Source organism: Tyto alba, unplaced genomic scaffold, assembly GCF_018691265.1.
Source record: "Tyto alba isolate M040663 unplaced genomic scaffold, T.alba_DEE_v4.0 Super-Scaffold_17, whole genome shotgun sequence".
NCBI classification, from domain to species: Eukaryota; Metazoa; Chordata; class Aves; order Strigiformes; family Tytonidae; genus Tyto; species Tyto alba.
Genome location: NW_024881279.1, coordinates 16,345,185 through 16,360,990, shown reverse-complemented (window position 1 = coordinate 16,360,990; position 15,806 = coordinate 16,345,185).

Here is a 15,806-nt window from a genome sequence, read left to right as displayed (position 1 = left end):
TTGGAGTACAGGTCTACATCACATAAAAATTCCATGTAGAATCCTGAAAGTCTAGATCCTGGTCAGAAGTATCCAAATCTTTTTTGGATGAGAAAAAATCTTGGAGAAATCCTGTCTTTAGGAATACGTCTGTTTTACACTCCGGTGCTTTCCAAAAGTAAAGAGGAACAATATCAACACCCCATCTTAGAGGAAACCTGTGATACTTTCTGTCCATACAGGCTCCCTAGTCTTCATCTACAAAAACTTCCACAGAAGCTTCAGTTAAAGAATCCTTCCAGTTTGGGCATTACTTTTGCAGTTCACAGAGGTGTAATGTTCCTTAACAAAACAGTATGTTTTGTGCCACTGGGTATCCGATTGGTCTAGTATTAATAAAGTTATAGAATCCCATAGGATGTAGCTGATACTAAGGGATGTGCTTTATCTATTAGCTATTCCCAGCATAGAGACAGTGCTGCCCTAGCGTTCCTCTGCATTTCAACTAAGCCTTGCCATGCACCTTGTCAAATTTTGTTAGGTGTCTCAGGTTCCAACCAATAACCACAACAGCAGGCAAAGGATGAGGGAGGGCAGGAAGGGAAAGGGAAATCTTCTTAAAATTTTAAACAGTGTTTGAGTCACATTTGTCAGCTCCATTCCCTTTGCCCTCTGCGTGCTTGAGAGGGACCATCTTGGCAGCTTTAGCTGCAGTTTGAGCTAAGGTGTTACCCTTTGACTCAGGAAGTCAGACATTCTCCATGCACATTCTTTGTCCATTCAAAGTCTGAATCAATACATCCACGGCTAAGAACAAAGTTAAGTTGAGCAAATGTCTGCTGCATATAGTAGTTTTCTCTCTAAGGTTTTGGCAGCAGACACAACATACTAATCATTCTGCAGTTATATCATCTGAAAAGTGCCTGCATTTTCAGGTTTGGTACATGCTAAATGCCTTTAACTGACAATTTAGCAGTTATTAGGTTGTCTGCAGAATTGATAAGGAGTGATGATTTGATATCGTTCTGCCTTAAAAATTAGTCTTTGATGAAACACAACCGCACAAGTTTTAAATGAAAAGACTAAAATGCTATTTATACTTAAGTTTGCTATGGTCTACCAAGTATATCATGGTTTTATGAGTGAACATTTTTATGATAACTATTCCTGATGTCTTGTTCTGTTTTTAAAAGCAATTTGTATTAAATAATTTTGCTCACTACTTCAATTTAATTTCAAACCTTATTCTACTTAGATTGAAATGAAATTTCTGCATCTGTAATGAACTTCATCTCCCAGGTTTTAAACATCAAACAACTACCTTAAAACTTACTGATTTTAAAGAAATCAAGATTTTTGATCCTGTAAATCTTGGCTTCCACTTCTCCTGCCTGCAGCATTTAAAATGCAGTAACAAGTTAGGCCACTCAGCATGATGTCTTTGCCAGAATTTATGACCACAAAGTTGCACAACACTGGAGATTACTTCAATCTAACACAATAATTAAAATGTGATCCTTATTATTTAAAATGCTACACATGCAGTATTTCTTACACACACAGTATTGGCATTTAAAGAATAGGTTCACAAATCTACACAGATTTTATACAGCCTATACTACTTTTTCATGCAAGATGTCTTGCACTGATGGGTTTGACCAGGACTAGCTGGGCACCTACATTATGATCCCCCATTTCCTGTACCCTCCCATTATTTGCTCTGTTTCTGAGCCAAGATCAGGCAGAACTTGACCAATGAAAGGGAAACACCTACACATTGCTTCTCTAACATGCAATTAGCAGCTAAGACATTCTGATAGGTATGTTAAGAGCAGTGATCAGATCAGATTTTCCTAGACACAGTGGTTTCAGACAGACTCTATTGACATGTTTGGCTCCATGACCTTTCATGACTTGAGATTTTGGGAGCAAATTTCACCACCCTCAGGAGAATAGCATTCTGGAAGTTGCCAACTGTAGCTAAAAACGTCTGTCAGTGTGACTGTGCTAGCAACCACAAAGTGAAATATAATACCAGCTGGGTTTGAATGCTTTAGAGAATGTTCCAATCTAGCATTTCATTCCTTTGCCCAAACAGGATACCCACAGTATGTCTAACAGCTTGGACTCGATTTTCTTGGCCTGAAATAATTTTGCATCCTGCCAGGATCCTTCATTCACTCCACATATCTCTGTCTTTCACTTAATGTTTCCAAAACACCTAATTTTTCACACCACACTTTGCTCATTATTTAGAGGATTGTACATTTCCAACAGGGAGAGCAAAATAATTTGAAGTCGTATTGCATTAAGACATTCATGTGATTTTAAAAACCCATATGAAGTTGCTTTTTGGAAAATTTTAGGCTTCAGCTTCTACTAAGCTTTTTATTCGGTTTGAGATCCACTTCCAGCATGGAGCTTACATGTTGTTTAGGTTTTTTTAAGAGAAAAAAAGTAACAGATATTGCAGGTTTGATGTAGGGTATAGCTAACCTTTAAAACATTATACCAAATACTAGAATTCTAATTGATCAAGTTTCATTCAAATCTAAACTGAATCAAAGTGCATTTGGACTGTATGCTGCAAAATACCCCTATAAATAAGCAAAACTAATTTTCTTCTTCTTGCATTCAGTGGTGAAAATACTCGAGTCCCATTAAGGAAAACTTTCTGCACTGGCTCACATTGCAATTTTGAGCAGAGAAAGCATACTGAAGAGTAAAGGGAAAAAATGAATGTATTCCCACAATCTGTAGCTCAAAGGGAGTTAAAAATGTAAAACTTGGCATCACTTCAGCACAATAATAGAAAAAGCAAGAATCGATGCAGTAAAAATATATCAAAAATAAATAAATCCTACACACACTAATGACAGAGTAATTTCCAAGTCTAATGTACTTCTCTAACTAAACTGTACAAGCTTTCCCCAATTTTTTTGGGCCAGATACATTCCATAGGATTGAGCCTACCACTTGAGTAGAAGAGTAAGCAATCATCTTCCATTAACATTTTTACCACTACAAATTATTCACTTAACTTTGCTGAAGAATAACACAAGAAGCTCAAAACCATGACTGACATAAATGTATTCCAGTCGTTTGTGGATTAGAGCTTCATTCTGGTGATTGAAGTGAGATAGAAATTGGATACAAAAAGACTTATTACCCATATCATATCCTTATGCATAAAGATATAATAATCACCAAATATTAAAAAAAAAAAAAAAAAAAGAGGTGGGAAGGGTGCTAGATCATTTAATCCACCCATCGTAGCTTATATGATTCAGAAAAATGTTTGCATAACCTGCTCTAAAAGACTGTCTATAAAGATGCTTCCTCAGCATCTTTTCACAAGTCTGCTCAGTTTCCACTATTCTTAACCCCAAAAATGCCAGTTCCTCTCCTCTTAGGAAATATTGGGTTTGCTACCTCTGATTATTCTTAATGCTCTCCTAGACTTTCTCCAGTTGATCCCAGTGTTTTTTTCAAGTTTGATGTCCAAAACAGTATAAAGTGCTCTTTAAAAAATACTTATGTTTTGTGATTTAATATTATGGTCCCATTCATGAATGCCACTATTGCCTTGTTCATGTGCTTTTGTCTTTTCTGTGAACCAGTGTGAGTACTGGATTATTCTTATGCACTCCATTTCCAGTGTTTATTTTTTCCTAATTACATACTTACTTGTTCTCATGACTGATATGATCAACAACCTCACCACACAAAGAAATTATTTTTTCCTTTTCCAAATAGCAACATAAACATTCTCAAGTTCATTGAGAACTCCCTTAAACCTAATGCTTTCCTTAAATGCAGTGGTAACTCCTCCCGGTTTGGTATCATCTATACATTTAACATCCACTTTTTCTATTTCATTATACAGACCATTTATGAAAACACTGACCAGAAGCATATTGAGGACATATCCTAGAGAACTCGCCTAGAATATCCCTCAATATGGACTGTGACTCACTAATAATTTCACTGTATCACAGAAAAAAAAAAAAAAAAAGTACAAAAATTTAAACCAAGTTTTTCTTGATAAATTCACATTGCTTATATTCACCAGCTTGTTTACTCATGTGCTTACACAAAGCTTTATGTAACAAGCATTTAGACAGTCGGAAGATGACAACTAAGTTCATCATTCACACAGTGTGATGAATCTTCTTCCAGCTTCTCCTGCAGGCTGACCCTAAACACTCTGCTGCAGGGGGTCACGCACTGAGACACCAAAATTTAGACTTCAGGTTTTAAGTAGAAGGTTACAAATCAGTGCTCAGGTTCAGACTCTAGGTGGACATGCAGTGTATCTATACCCAATTTGAGTTCAATGCTACTAATATGTGCAAGTTTACAAACAGCTTTTTACCAATTATAGCCTTACATACTTAACTTTAACACAGTAAAACATGAAAGGGAATGCTTGCTTCTCAACTATTTTAGAGTTGATCCTTTTATTTATGTGAGTAGGTAAGATTTGTCAAATTTTAAGTGCAATTTTTCCTACAAAATTTTTTTACTATCCCTGTTATGTGAGCAGATTAAGAAGTTTACTGTCACTCTTATGAATTATAACCACCTATAAAACAAAATACAAAAATCTAATGACCTTTAAGTGGTCCATTTTTTTCAACTACACACTTAAAAATATTGTGCAAACACCTTTTCTTACTTATAACAGCAGGAATGCACTCCATAGTGCAAAAGTCAGAACAAGTTATTATGACTTGCTGAGGAAATGGAGGGATATTACAAAACAATCAACTTCCTTTATTGATTTTTATACTTTGCTTGCACTCACTCACTCTATATATGTAGTTCAGCTAGCACTGGCAAAGGGAACCTAGTTCTGTGACATCATTTTTCATTGCCAAATGCTTATTTGCTGAAAGGTCATTTCTAAATTAAAAATTTGAAAGCAAATATTTTTTTAAAATCTTGATGCAGATTGCCACTATCATAAAAATCTATTTTAATATATATTTGGTATCATGCTTAAGTTATTTTTCTATCACTATTTCAATAAAGGAATTGTTATTAATGCTTACTTTCAGGCAAGTAAGCATTAATTCAGGCTAAGTAACAATGGAATTTTATGACCCTAGGTGACTTCTTTGAAAACTGGAATACTCCAGATTCATTCAAGCGAAATTCTCTGAATAAGAGAATTGATAATGATTTATCGCACATTTTAACAGTGGCATTATACAACCTTCCGCCAGTTTGTGTCTATAGCATGCACGCAATTCAATAGCTTAAGCATTATAAATTCTTAATGAAATCAGTTCTCTAAAAGTTCACATTTATGTCTAATACCCAAGCAGTATTTTTTTTTTTTAAATCCCGTGTCTCCTCACATCTCTCTTGCATATAAAGGAATTGTTTATAACTTCTGAAAAAAAATAAAATTAATTGTGCAAATCACAGATTTCAGCATACTACCAATTTTTTTAGTAAATTGCTGCTTTTTGAGAATGGATGATGTCTGGAAGCTATAGAAGCCTTAGAATCAAGAAAATTACCCCAGTCTACTCTTCCAACTTCATGGTAGTCAGCTAACTGCCACAACAGAAGATAATTTGTTCCCAATCCTTTTAATGCTATAGAAGCACACTCAGTAATGTTATCTTTGGTAGAAAGGGTACCATGAAGTCTGTCTGAAAGCATCAAATAGCATTTGCACTTAGTGTGAAAAATCTAAACCTACTCCTTTTTCACATTAGAAGTCCAGCTACTTGAAAGAAATTTATTTTTAGCCTTATCTCAAAAAAAGGGGCAACTGAGCAGTTTCCTGAGCAGCATAAACTTTACATAAAAATGATCTATCTGTAAGTGCTAATCAAATGTCATTTGTATATGATCAGAGGACATTACGAAGGCTTGAATCTATGGAAACTGAGATCAGTTTTGTTATCTTCAAGCCATGGTTATGAATAATATATTGTCCCATGTGTATATAGCAGTGATTGATGCACTGATTAATGTGTTTCTCTTATGCCATAAAAGGCCAGGAACTAAAAATACACTCTGAAGGCCTCTTTCTTCACACAGTTTAGTAAACCTATTTCAGCTTTCATTCAGAGACGTTTGCAGTCACTGTACAGATAAACAGCATCCACAGAGTCTTCCTATTGAAAAACAAGTGTCTTTAAGAGTTCCTAAAAATTCATCAAAATCCTGCACTAGTTTCACACATGGTGAGCATCAAGGCACAAATGTACCCTCATGAGAAAGATCTGGATAGAGGATCTGCATTAATTCCCATGAATGCTTGTACCAGGACTGTGGCTCTCAAAAAATGGCACAGAAAGTGTTTCAGAGCAATTCTGCATTATATGAATAATACAGGAAGAGGAAATTGTAGTAAAGTCAACAATTCTGACAAAGTTAGGATTTTTGAAAATGCCTCAAATTCATTACTGTATTTTGAAAACGGAGTCTTGAAATACATTTTCCTTTTTTTCTTTCTCTGCATTCTGATTTATCTGAAAGGATATAAACAAGGAGTTTAAGGTGATACACTCAACTTCAGGCAAAGGTACCTATCTCTTTCTGTCCTGCTGTGAAGACAGGAAATGCTGGGACAGGAACAGAGATTTTAGGTAACAGACAATAATTACACCTCAGACAGTGATTAAGTGAGAAAGTACCAAGGACTACATCATTATGCAATTGCACCTTGTCAGATTTCACTGTCCAGCCATCCCTTTTTCTAACCCCTATAGCGTGAACTCTCTGTGAAATACATTTCTGATGGTTGTTTATAATGTCTTTTATGTATTTACACACTACTGCTTCTGTCATTGATTTTCCATATCTACTACAGAATGCCAGATGACATTAACAAGCTGTAGAGTCAGATACTACTTATTTCAGATATACCATAATAAAAGAAATAGAACCCTGTCTCTTTTGCTCCCCAACCCCAAATTTCACATTGAGAGAACTACATCTTAACCTACTAACCTTGAGCTTCATTCCTCAAATACCATAAATGTTTTTTTTAAAAAAATAAAAATAGTCTGCTCCAATTATGTTTTGCTTTTATTATTAATTGGGACCTATAACCATCATTCCAAGGAAGAACGGTAAAATAATTTTCTAACCTTATGGAGCTTCTAAATACATCAGTTAATATATTTTCATCTTAAAACTGTCACAAGATATGGATTTCCCCTTTTAAAATTAGTTCTTTGAGGAATAGATTCTGCTCACACTTATATTGGTTTTATAGTGGTATTAGTGCATTATGCTCAGAGGAGCTGTGCCAGATTTACAATACCATGGTCAGAATCCGTGCCTCTGCAGTCTTCTGCAGATGCAAAGGAAAGCCAAAAGAGAACCTGCCTTGAGTAAGTCTGGGGTTAATTCTTTGTATTTGCAAAGGAATTTCAACCTATATCCAGAGTGTCTCAACCATGAGGAGTACAGCAACACTTTCCTTAGCAAAGGTTTCCATAGACATCAAAGTCTTGTACACAAAAGTCATAATCATAATCCCAGAGGGGGAGGGTTGACTTATCTTACTAGCATTTGATGTTTGACAAAGTAAGAGAAAGGTCAACTGAGGTCAACTAGAGGGAGCATATGGTGAACTTGAGGGTTGAATGGATAACTGTTTGGGATAGAGTTCATGCAGACTCTGTGAGATAAGCATCAGTAGCGATCAATACAGCAAAAGCAAAACCACGAGAGTTACAAAATCATACAGCAGCAGCTTTAAAAAAAAAAAATAAATTTTTTGAATTTTTTTTTTTTCCTTTTCCCCTATCCAGCAAACTACTAGCAAGATTATATTTGGGTCAATGTCACTCAGACTTGTCAAATCACTATGCTTCCTTGGACCTTATACCATGCTTATTGCTACTACAGTCTCATCTCCTCCCCTTTTCTCTCTAAAAATGAGGAAAGCTAACAAACCAGAACCAAGTGTAACTCAGTTTTCTTCTTTTGAACTGCAGGTTTCCACCAACCTTCCCACAGGACTCTGACCATGGAAGTTACTGTTTTGATGTCTAGGTCTGTCTTCATATAGCCATGACTACAGGGCAAATATATTTTACATTACTTGTTTTTCCTTTGACTCTGTAATTGTCATCACTATTGGAGTAGATTGGCCATTTTCATACTATCAAATTAAGTAATTATAATACAAACTGAAAATGTTTGTGGTGTGTCCTAGGAACACAAGGTGGTTATGTGAAATTGGTGTTATGCTTTCAGAACTACTATGAATATAACATGGAACCTATTAAAAAAAAAAAAAAAATCTTATGCTGTATAGTTTCCCCATTGATGCTTCCTTCCCATGATTTAGTGAAATTAGACAAAATCATTTACAGAGGTTATTTTAATAACTGGTTAAAAAAGACTGTAGAAAAGTATAAGTCAAACAAGTTTAAAAAAATTTCATTGCTGTAGTATTCTCTGCACTCTACCTTTATAGTTCTAGAAAAAGAGAGAGCAAACAGATGGTCTCTGAAAAACACTTCCCTGCCTCTTTCCCCCCCATATTAAAAAAAAAAAAAACAAATCAGCATTAAATCTAATACTGAAAGCCAAAGTTCAGATTGGAATTTCCTCCCTATAAATTTAATTACACAGATTCAGCTGATATTTACATTAGTGCCAAAGGAATAGAAGGGAATTTATCCATGCTTTGCTTGAAGAGTATACAGATGCAGAAAGGGCCCTTACCGCCCTGCATGACACCCAGAGTCACCAGTGAGAGATACTGCACAGTTTTAAAACTTGCAAAACTAGAGGCATTGTGACGCATGTCACAATCTTACTGTTGAGATTTCATCTGTGGCATCTTACTACAGTTTTTAATCAATATTAGGGGTGTTACACAGTTTATAATGTACCATGTAGTAATAGAGCTCTCAAGCAATACCTGAAGTGAGAGAAAGGCATTTGTTTCAGCTTACTACCATAGCTTTATTTTTCCAAGTGGTTATCTAAACCAAGACAGTTACCTTCCTGAACCAACTAAACAAGACAACATAAAACAACTTCCTCCAGTGCACTGATGATCACACTCAGCAACCATTACTTAATGATTACTTCAAAGAAGCTTGAAGATGTCATCTGCTCAAGTGTTATGAAAATTTAAGAGGTAAAAAAAACATTTCTTCCCTGTGTTCTGACTTCTACCGAGATTAAATGAGAAGTAGTTTTAATTCCTCTCAACTCCAGTGTTCTCCTATAAAAAAAGGAGGTTTTCTCCTACAAAGAAAAACCTTAAAAGGAAGTTTGCAGACATCAATTTTTAGTGAAAAATAGACAAAATTGTTTCATATGCTGCGTATAAATAAAAACTATCTCTTTACCAGACTATTCATCTATCTTCTGTTTTCTTCCAAGCTGCTATCCAGGGCTCCTGACACACGATTTGTGGAATCCCAATTATTCATCTGATAGCACACAATTGCATGCTCTCAGCTGTTACATTATATAAATTGTGCCTTTTTGTAAATTACACATCACAAAAATTCCTGTGTCATACATTCAGACATCAGATATACATCCCTCAATTCACAATTTCTTTGATTTGAGTGCTTGTATGATACCCTGTTCTCTCTTCCCTAACTGGAATTTTCTTTTTTTTTTTATTTATTTTTTTTCTTCTTCAACTTTGTCCTGATTATGGCTTTATTTCTCTTTTCATCTTACTTGAAATTTCCAGAGCAAGAAAGACTACAGGTTGGATGATTGAGCAGTATAATGAAGAAAAAGGGAGGAGAAAAAGAGCAGACAAGATGTGGATTAGCTGAATTTTAAAGTCTTAAAGTGATATGCATTCAGCTGTTGTGGTACGTAAGCAGAAGCTTGAAGCATTTCCTGAAGACATTTATTTTATCTTCACTGGGTTTATGACCCAAAATGTAGCACCCTGAATCTCAAACACCTTTACATCTATTAGCATAAAAGCCGTGCTCATGTCCTTTCCTCCACACTAGTCCTAGTCTGATGGTATTAGGGCAAAGTCTAGCACACAAAAGGTCCTGATACAGATGCCAGTTTTACATTACTACCTGACAGCCAAACCTCTCTAGTCCCTATATCAAGTCCATAAATGCATGAATACCCATGAGTTTCAGTGAAGTCAGTGCATCTGCAGAATCACTGTGGACTGCAATGTGGTAAACAGCACCGTGCTGGTGATCATGGCCGTACCCTGGACAGACACCTGGTACCAGCACCCAGCAGAGATGGCAGCACTGCAATGGACATTAGATCCCAGCCCCTCCTTGCACAACCATCACTATCAGTTCCTGCAGTTAGTGCACAAGAGGATTTCTAAATTTTCTTTCTCTCAAATTACTCTAAACTGGACTTTATATTGCCTTGAAAAGGACGCTTCTGGAAAAAAAAGACCCAAGTACATAACGATAGACAATCACACATCCCTGTATGGTTTTATTTCTCTATATACATCACCTGCATAGATCTCAGTTTCCAAAGATGGCAATAAGCCTTATTGAGAAAGAGTCTGACAGAGTAACCCTGAAAGAGAAGCTCTGCTAGAAAGGTATTCAATGACAGAAGGGGCTAAATCAACTTTATTGGCATACATTGTTCTTCAGTACATGCACTAAGTTAGATGGTCGCAGCTAGTAATAAATACAGGAGAAAAAAGTTCAAGCTCATTTGTTTTTTTCTTAAGAACAGGAGTTTACTCCAGGATTCCTGTCTACAATGTAATCTCCTCCCATTCAGTGTAACAAGCTGCTATCCAGTGGGAACACACACTTAAAATATTGCACTAAGTGTAGATTACTAAGCACTGTGGGGTGACAGGTAAGATAACATTATGTCATTAGCTTCTCTATTTTTTCACCCCAAGATCTCCTTGTAACACTAAAACTCGATATAATTATTTCCATAAATTCTGTGTGATGAAATCCAAGTTGTAGAGGCATTGTCAATTTAACTTAGCAAAAGTACTAATTGCACTGATTATTTCTCCCCAAATAACAAAAGTGTTGATAAAGATATAATGAAAAAGATTCTTTTACACTGCTTATTTCCCCAAAAAAGAAAAATGGTAGCTCTGTTTCAGTCAAACGTTGCTACTACAGGTTTTCTTTTTCCCCACCATTTTCTTATCAGACCGTCTGTAATTATGAATGGTAAAATGTCTCTTAGCTACAGCTCTGAGAAATGATTTATGGTACCTGAAGAGCTACTGCAGGTGACTCTCCTCCTCTGTACAATACTTCGTTATTAAAACATGATTTTGTTTTTTCAACAAGTGCAGAAGAAGGGAACAAGAGTGATTTCTCATTTACTTGTTCACTTTGTGGGGAATATTTCCTTCCCAGGAAGGGCCATTATTTATAGCTATCTGAAGCATCCATATTTCCACCAATACAAGACAGATTTTAGAGTCATTGCTTAGCTGATAATATTAATAGCATTTGAGATTGAAGCTGAGAAAGCTGAAAATAGCTTATCCCTCTGATAAAACAGTGGTTTAAAGGAGTAAAATACTGTAGGAACTTGTGCTGAAGAACACCAAAGAAAACTTTACACAGTTGTGCAGAACAGGTATTAAAAAGGGGACTATTTTCAGTGGTACTTTTCTATTCATATTTTCCAGACAGTTGGCACTGAATCTGGCACAAGAGAAAATACTGAGTTTAGCATCAATTACTTTAAAGGTTACATAATTTCTCTGGTACTCAGAATTCTTTCTTAGCATCATTTTCTTTACAAATACAGCTCACTCAAACACACTGTGATGAACCACCATGGGCTGCATATTGTGGTCCAGATCATGAGCTGGTGTAAATCATCACCATCCTTGTGAAATTGTCCAATAATGTTAGTATTAAGAAACAAAAATCACTCCCATCAGATGTGCAAACCCACTTCACCCTTTTGGCATTGTGTCATTAGAAATAACAATAACGTATAGTGTTAGCCAGCTAAGGAACATCTTGCCTACTTTTACTCTAGACTATATACTCTGCTAAGAAGAAACATATTTAAAAAACTTATAACACAGTTTTTGTATTAAATATATATATATATATATATATATATATATATATATATATATATATATATAAAAAATAGAAATAGCCAGTCTAGCTCTTAGAATAAAATCTAATTCCACAGAACAGAACAGGCCTATATTTCTGGTCACAAGTATTGACTTTTCTACAGTAATGTGAGTTACAGCACTTGGACTGCTGAGTACCATTCTCATAGGACGGGGGAGAAGATACAGTGACACAAACAGAAGTCCTGAGCTTCTCTCCATGTGAATGGGTTTCCAGTCATTGGCCTGGGTGGGGATTTGAGACCAGCACTGGATATTTGTGAAATCTTATCTCAATAAACGATACTACATTGAATTTACCTGGGGTCATATTTTGACAGCAAACTCAAATGTAGGTTAAATCCTTCAAAAAATATTAGTAAGGTGGCACATTGATAGCTAATTTGGTTGGGTTCTCATTGTGGGAGATCTTTCAGCACTGTAAGTGTCACAGACATTCAAACACAGAAGTTGATGCAGGACAAATTATCCCGTTTTCACAATAAAGTAAAATTCCTTCTCAGAGCTGACTTCTCGAGAAATTAAAGCAGGTAATTTTTAAATTTTTTTTTTACAAGAAAAATATGCATAAGCCATTTTTGCAATAATAAATTTTGTTATCTGAAAATAGAGCATTGAGAAATGCATTTCTTTTTCTGCAGTAACTGACTTGACAAAAAGTTATGGTTATTTATCAAGTAATTTCATAATGTACAAATGAATAGAAGCTTAGAAGATATGCTCCTAATGAAAGAGAGAAATAATTCTCTCCCTGAAACAATTATATTCTAAACGAATAAAAATGCACAGAAGAGGGAATGCATACACTTTTGTACCTGAACACATTTTGACCAGCTATTCACTACTCCTTTGGAAAAATAAAAGCTTAGATCCCCAACTCAGCTCTGCTCTTCCTGAAATTGTTTTATTTTAATACTTTGAATTAATTAGGAAGAGCAGAGATCAGTGCTGCCCTTAATGAATAAAATGGTAGCTTGGCTTGGAAAAATTATGTCACCAGTATCTGATATGCCTATTCTACTAAAAAATGTCAGTATAATATTAATGCAAATATTGCTATAAGAGCCAACATTTATCAAGCACTCCAGCTATTTCAATGGGCTGCCAGCAGTCACTGTCAAAATACAGTAAGAGGACACTCCAGAGAGTTGCTTACTGCGAAATAAACACTACCCATTTGAGACTCAGGTGGTCACCTGATATTCTCTGTGAATAGAAGCGGTGAATGGACTTTGGAGGGTATAACATAAAAACATGATTAAGGTTTAAGCAAGCAGACACAAGATGCCAGTTAAAGAGCATGTCAAGGGAGAGGATCAAAACACTTTTCCCCTCATTTGGGGTCAAGAATCCCTTCTGGAGCTGCTCCATTAACCAGACTGCGGCTGATGGCACCTCTTTTCCTTTGTGACCACAAGTGACAATCTCAATTTCCCACTGTCCCCAAGTGACAAAATGAACACCATTCAGTCAGGTAGCATCCCAGTTTGTACACAGCTGTAAGGGTAAGGTTTTTCCTACTGTATCAGTTACCACCAGGAAAAGCCTACCTACACTCCTGACTGCAGGCTGAGAGAAAATGGCCTTGCCGTGAGACAGGTTTTGGGGTTTTTTTCTCCCCACTTCTTTAACAGCGACATTAATTATATTGTCCCTTGCAGCTATAAGATTGAGATAGGGACAGACAACCTTATCATCTGATTTAAACTGGTCAGCTGAGAAGTAAAGAGTTTCATGTTAGTAGAGGGGAAATAAATATTGAAAATCTCTTTTTATACATACAGGCAAAGGGAACAGTTACACAATTCTTAAAGAGCTTAATCTCAATATCAGAGGAAATTAATGAACTATGTAGCCATCCCCTGACCTGACAAACCAAAGGAAAAATTCTGACTTTGAGGCTGCTTCTTCTGGCTACTCTATTTTGCTATCATGGAAACTGAAATAAAAAGAAATCTACACAAGGTTTGATTCAGAAAAATCAAGATTTCAGATTTTAAGACCTGATGAGTAGATGCTATCATCTGCAGAAATTGCAAACATTTAAGAACTTAACTACATATCAAATTGTATCCCATTACAATGACCTTGTGGAGAAAAACATAGATAGGATATGGTAATTACAACAAAGGCAGGATGTTATATTCTGCAGAATATTCTCCAGTCCCAGATTGAAAAGAATAGTTTGGTGTTTTGTGAGGTTTTTTAAACCAGAAGTAAAATCTTAGTCTCACTGAAGTTATTTACAGAGCAAGGCTTTTGGGGAAAAATCCCCATTACAATGAAAGGTTTCTCTGAGCATTTCAGATTTATCTCATCTGAGCTGCCACAGGCTACTAACTCTCATGTCCACTGCAAGTCTTATTTTTTTACAATACAGTTCTGGAAGTGTTTGATATAGGAATCCTTAGAAGAAAGAAGTATGCAAGATTGCTGTTTATTTCTAGGATTCAACCCTTTGTAGTTGTTGCAAAAGCCGTGAGAAATTGTCTCTAATTAATCCTGTAATCTAAAGGAACAAAGGGAAGAAGGGAAGGAAAAGAGGATGCCATAGACAGGAGGTGTGAGCAACTTCAGAATGCCTGAGGTTAACATTACAGGCCAATTATTAGTATAAACAAGCCAAGGGAAATACTTCACACTTTCAAGATTTCTTGAAGCATATGGTTTTTTTTCCCTCACATGTATGCATATAAAAATCAGAGATAGTTTTCCAAAGACTGATGCTTCAAGAAAACAAACATTTTGGTTCTAGAAACTTTTGGTCTTAGTCTACCTTTAACTATTCCAGATCTGTGGCTAGATAAATACATTACACCAACTATGAAAAAAATCATCAGTCTATTTTCAAGGAGTTTCATATCTTTACTGAAGCTAACTTAATAATGGGAAAAGACAATTAACCCTATAGACAACTGTGCTCGAGACACAACGTAGCTTCAAGCTAGATATTATAGTTCTGTTCAGACACAGAGGAAAGATTTTGAGAAAAAGCACTACAAGTGCTCTCTCAAAGTCAGGCAAGATTTCATTATCCATTTTCTCAGCATTCCTTTCTTACAAGTTTATTATTCTTTCTATATAAACACATCTAATGAAGCTGGAGAATTTAAAGTTTCACAGGAAAATAATTTTTACAGAGAAAGCTACCACACCTAAATAGAATATCACAAAAAAATCTGGGTATTATCTTTAAGAGACATGGTCAGTGGAGATACTGTAGATCTAATCATGTAACCTACCCTTGAAAAAGTTCTTAATGTGAAGGAAAGAAGAAATAAAATAAGTGTTCAAATAAAAACTGCTAGCACTACAGACATTGAATTTGGAAGAAAAAAGAAAAAAAAAAAAAAAAAAAAGTAGAGTCATCTTCCTACGTCCAGATAAGATAACACAAAGAAAGCCAAAAATTTCTCGATTATCTTTTCTACACTTGCACCTCAAATGAGAAGTTAGTAGCAGCATCCCCAGAGCACCCCCAACCCCAACCAAAACCCTGAACTCCTTTAGTCCCTCTCCTCACCCAGTCTGGTTCTGGTAAGTCACAAAAGCCACCATGATAAGAAAAACAGTACATTTACGAATATCTCTAATCTATTTAAAGTCTTTCTATAGTCCTAAATTAAATCCCTTTCACACTTATCACTTTATCCATCAGAAAATCCAGAGGATATTTGGATTCAGACATCCATTGCACCAAAGACCTTTCATTACAACACAAACAAGCACTTTTATTGAACAAGAACCCAAT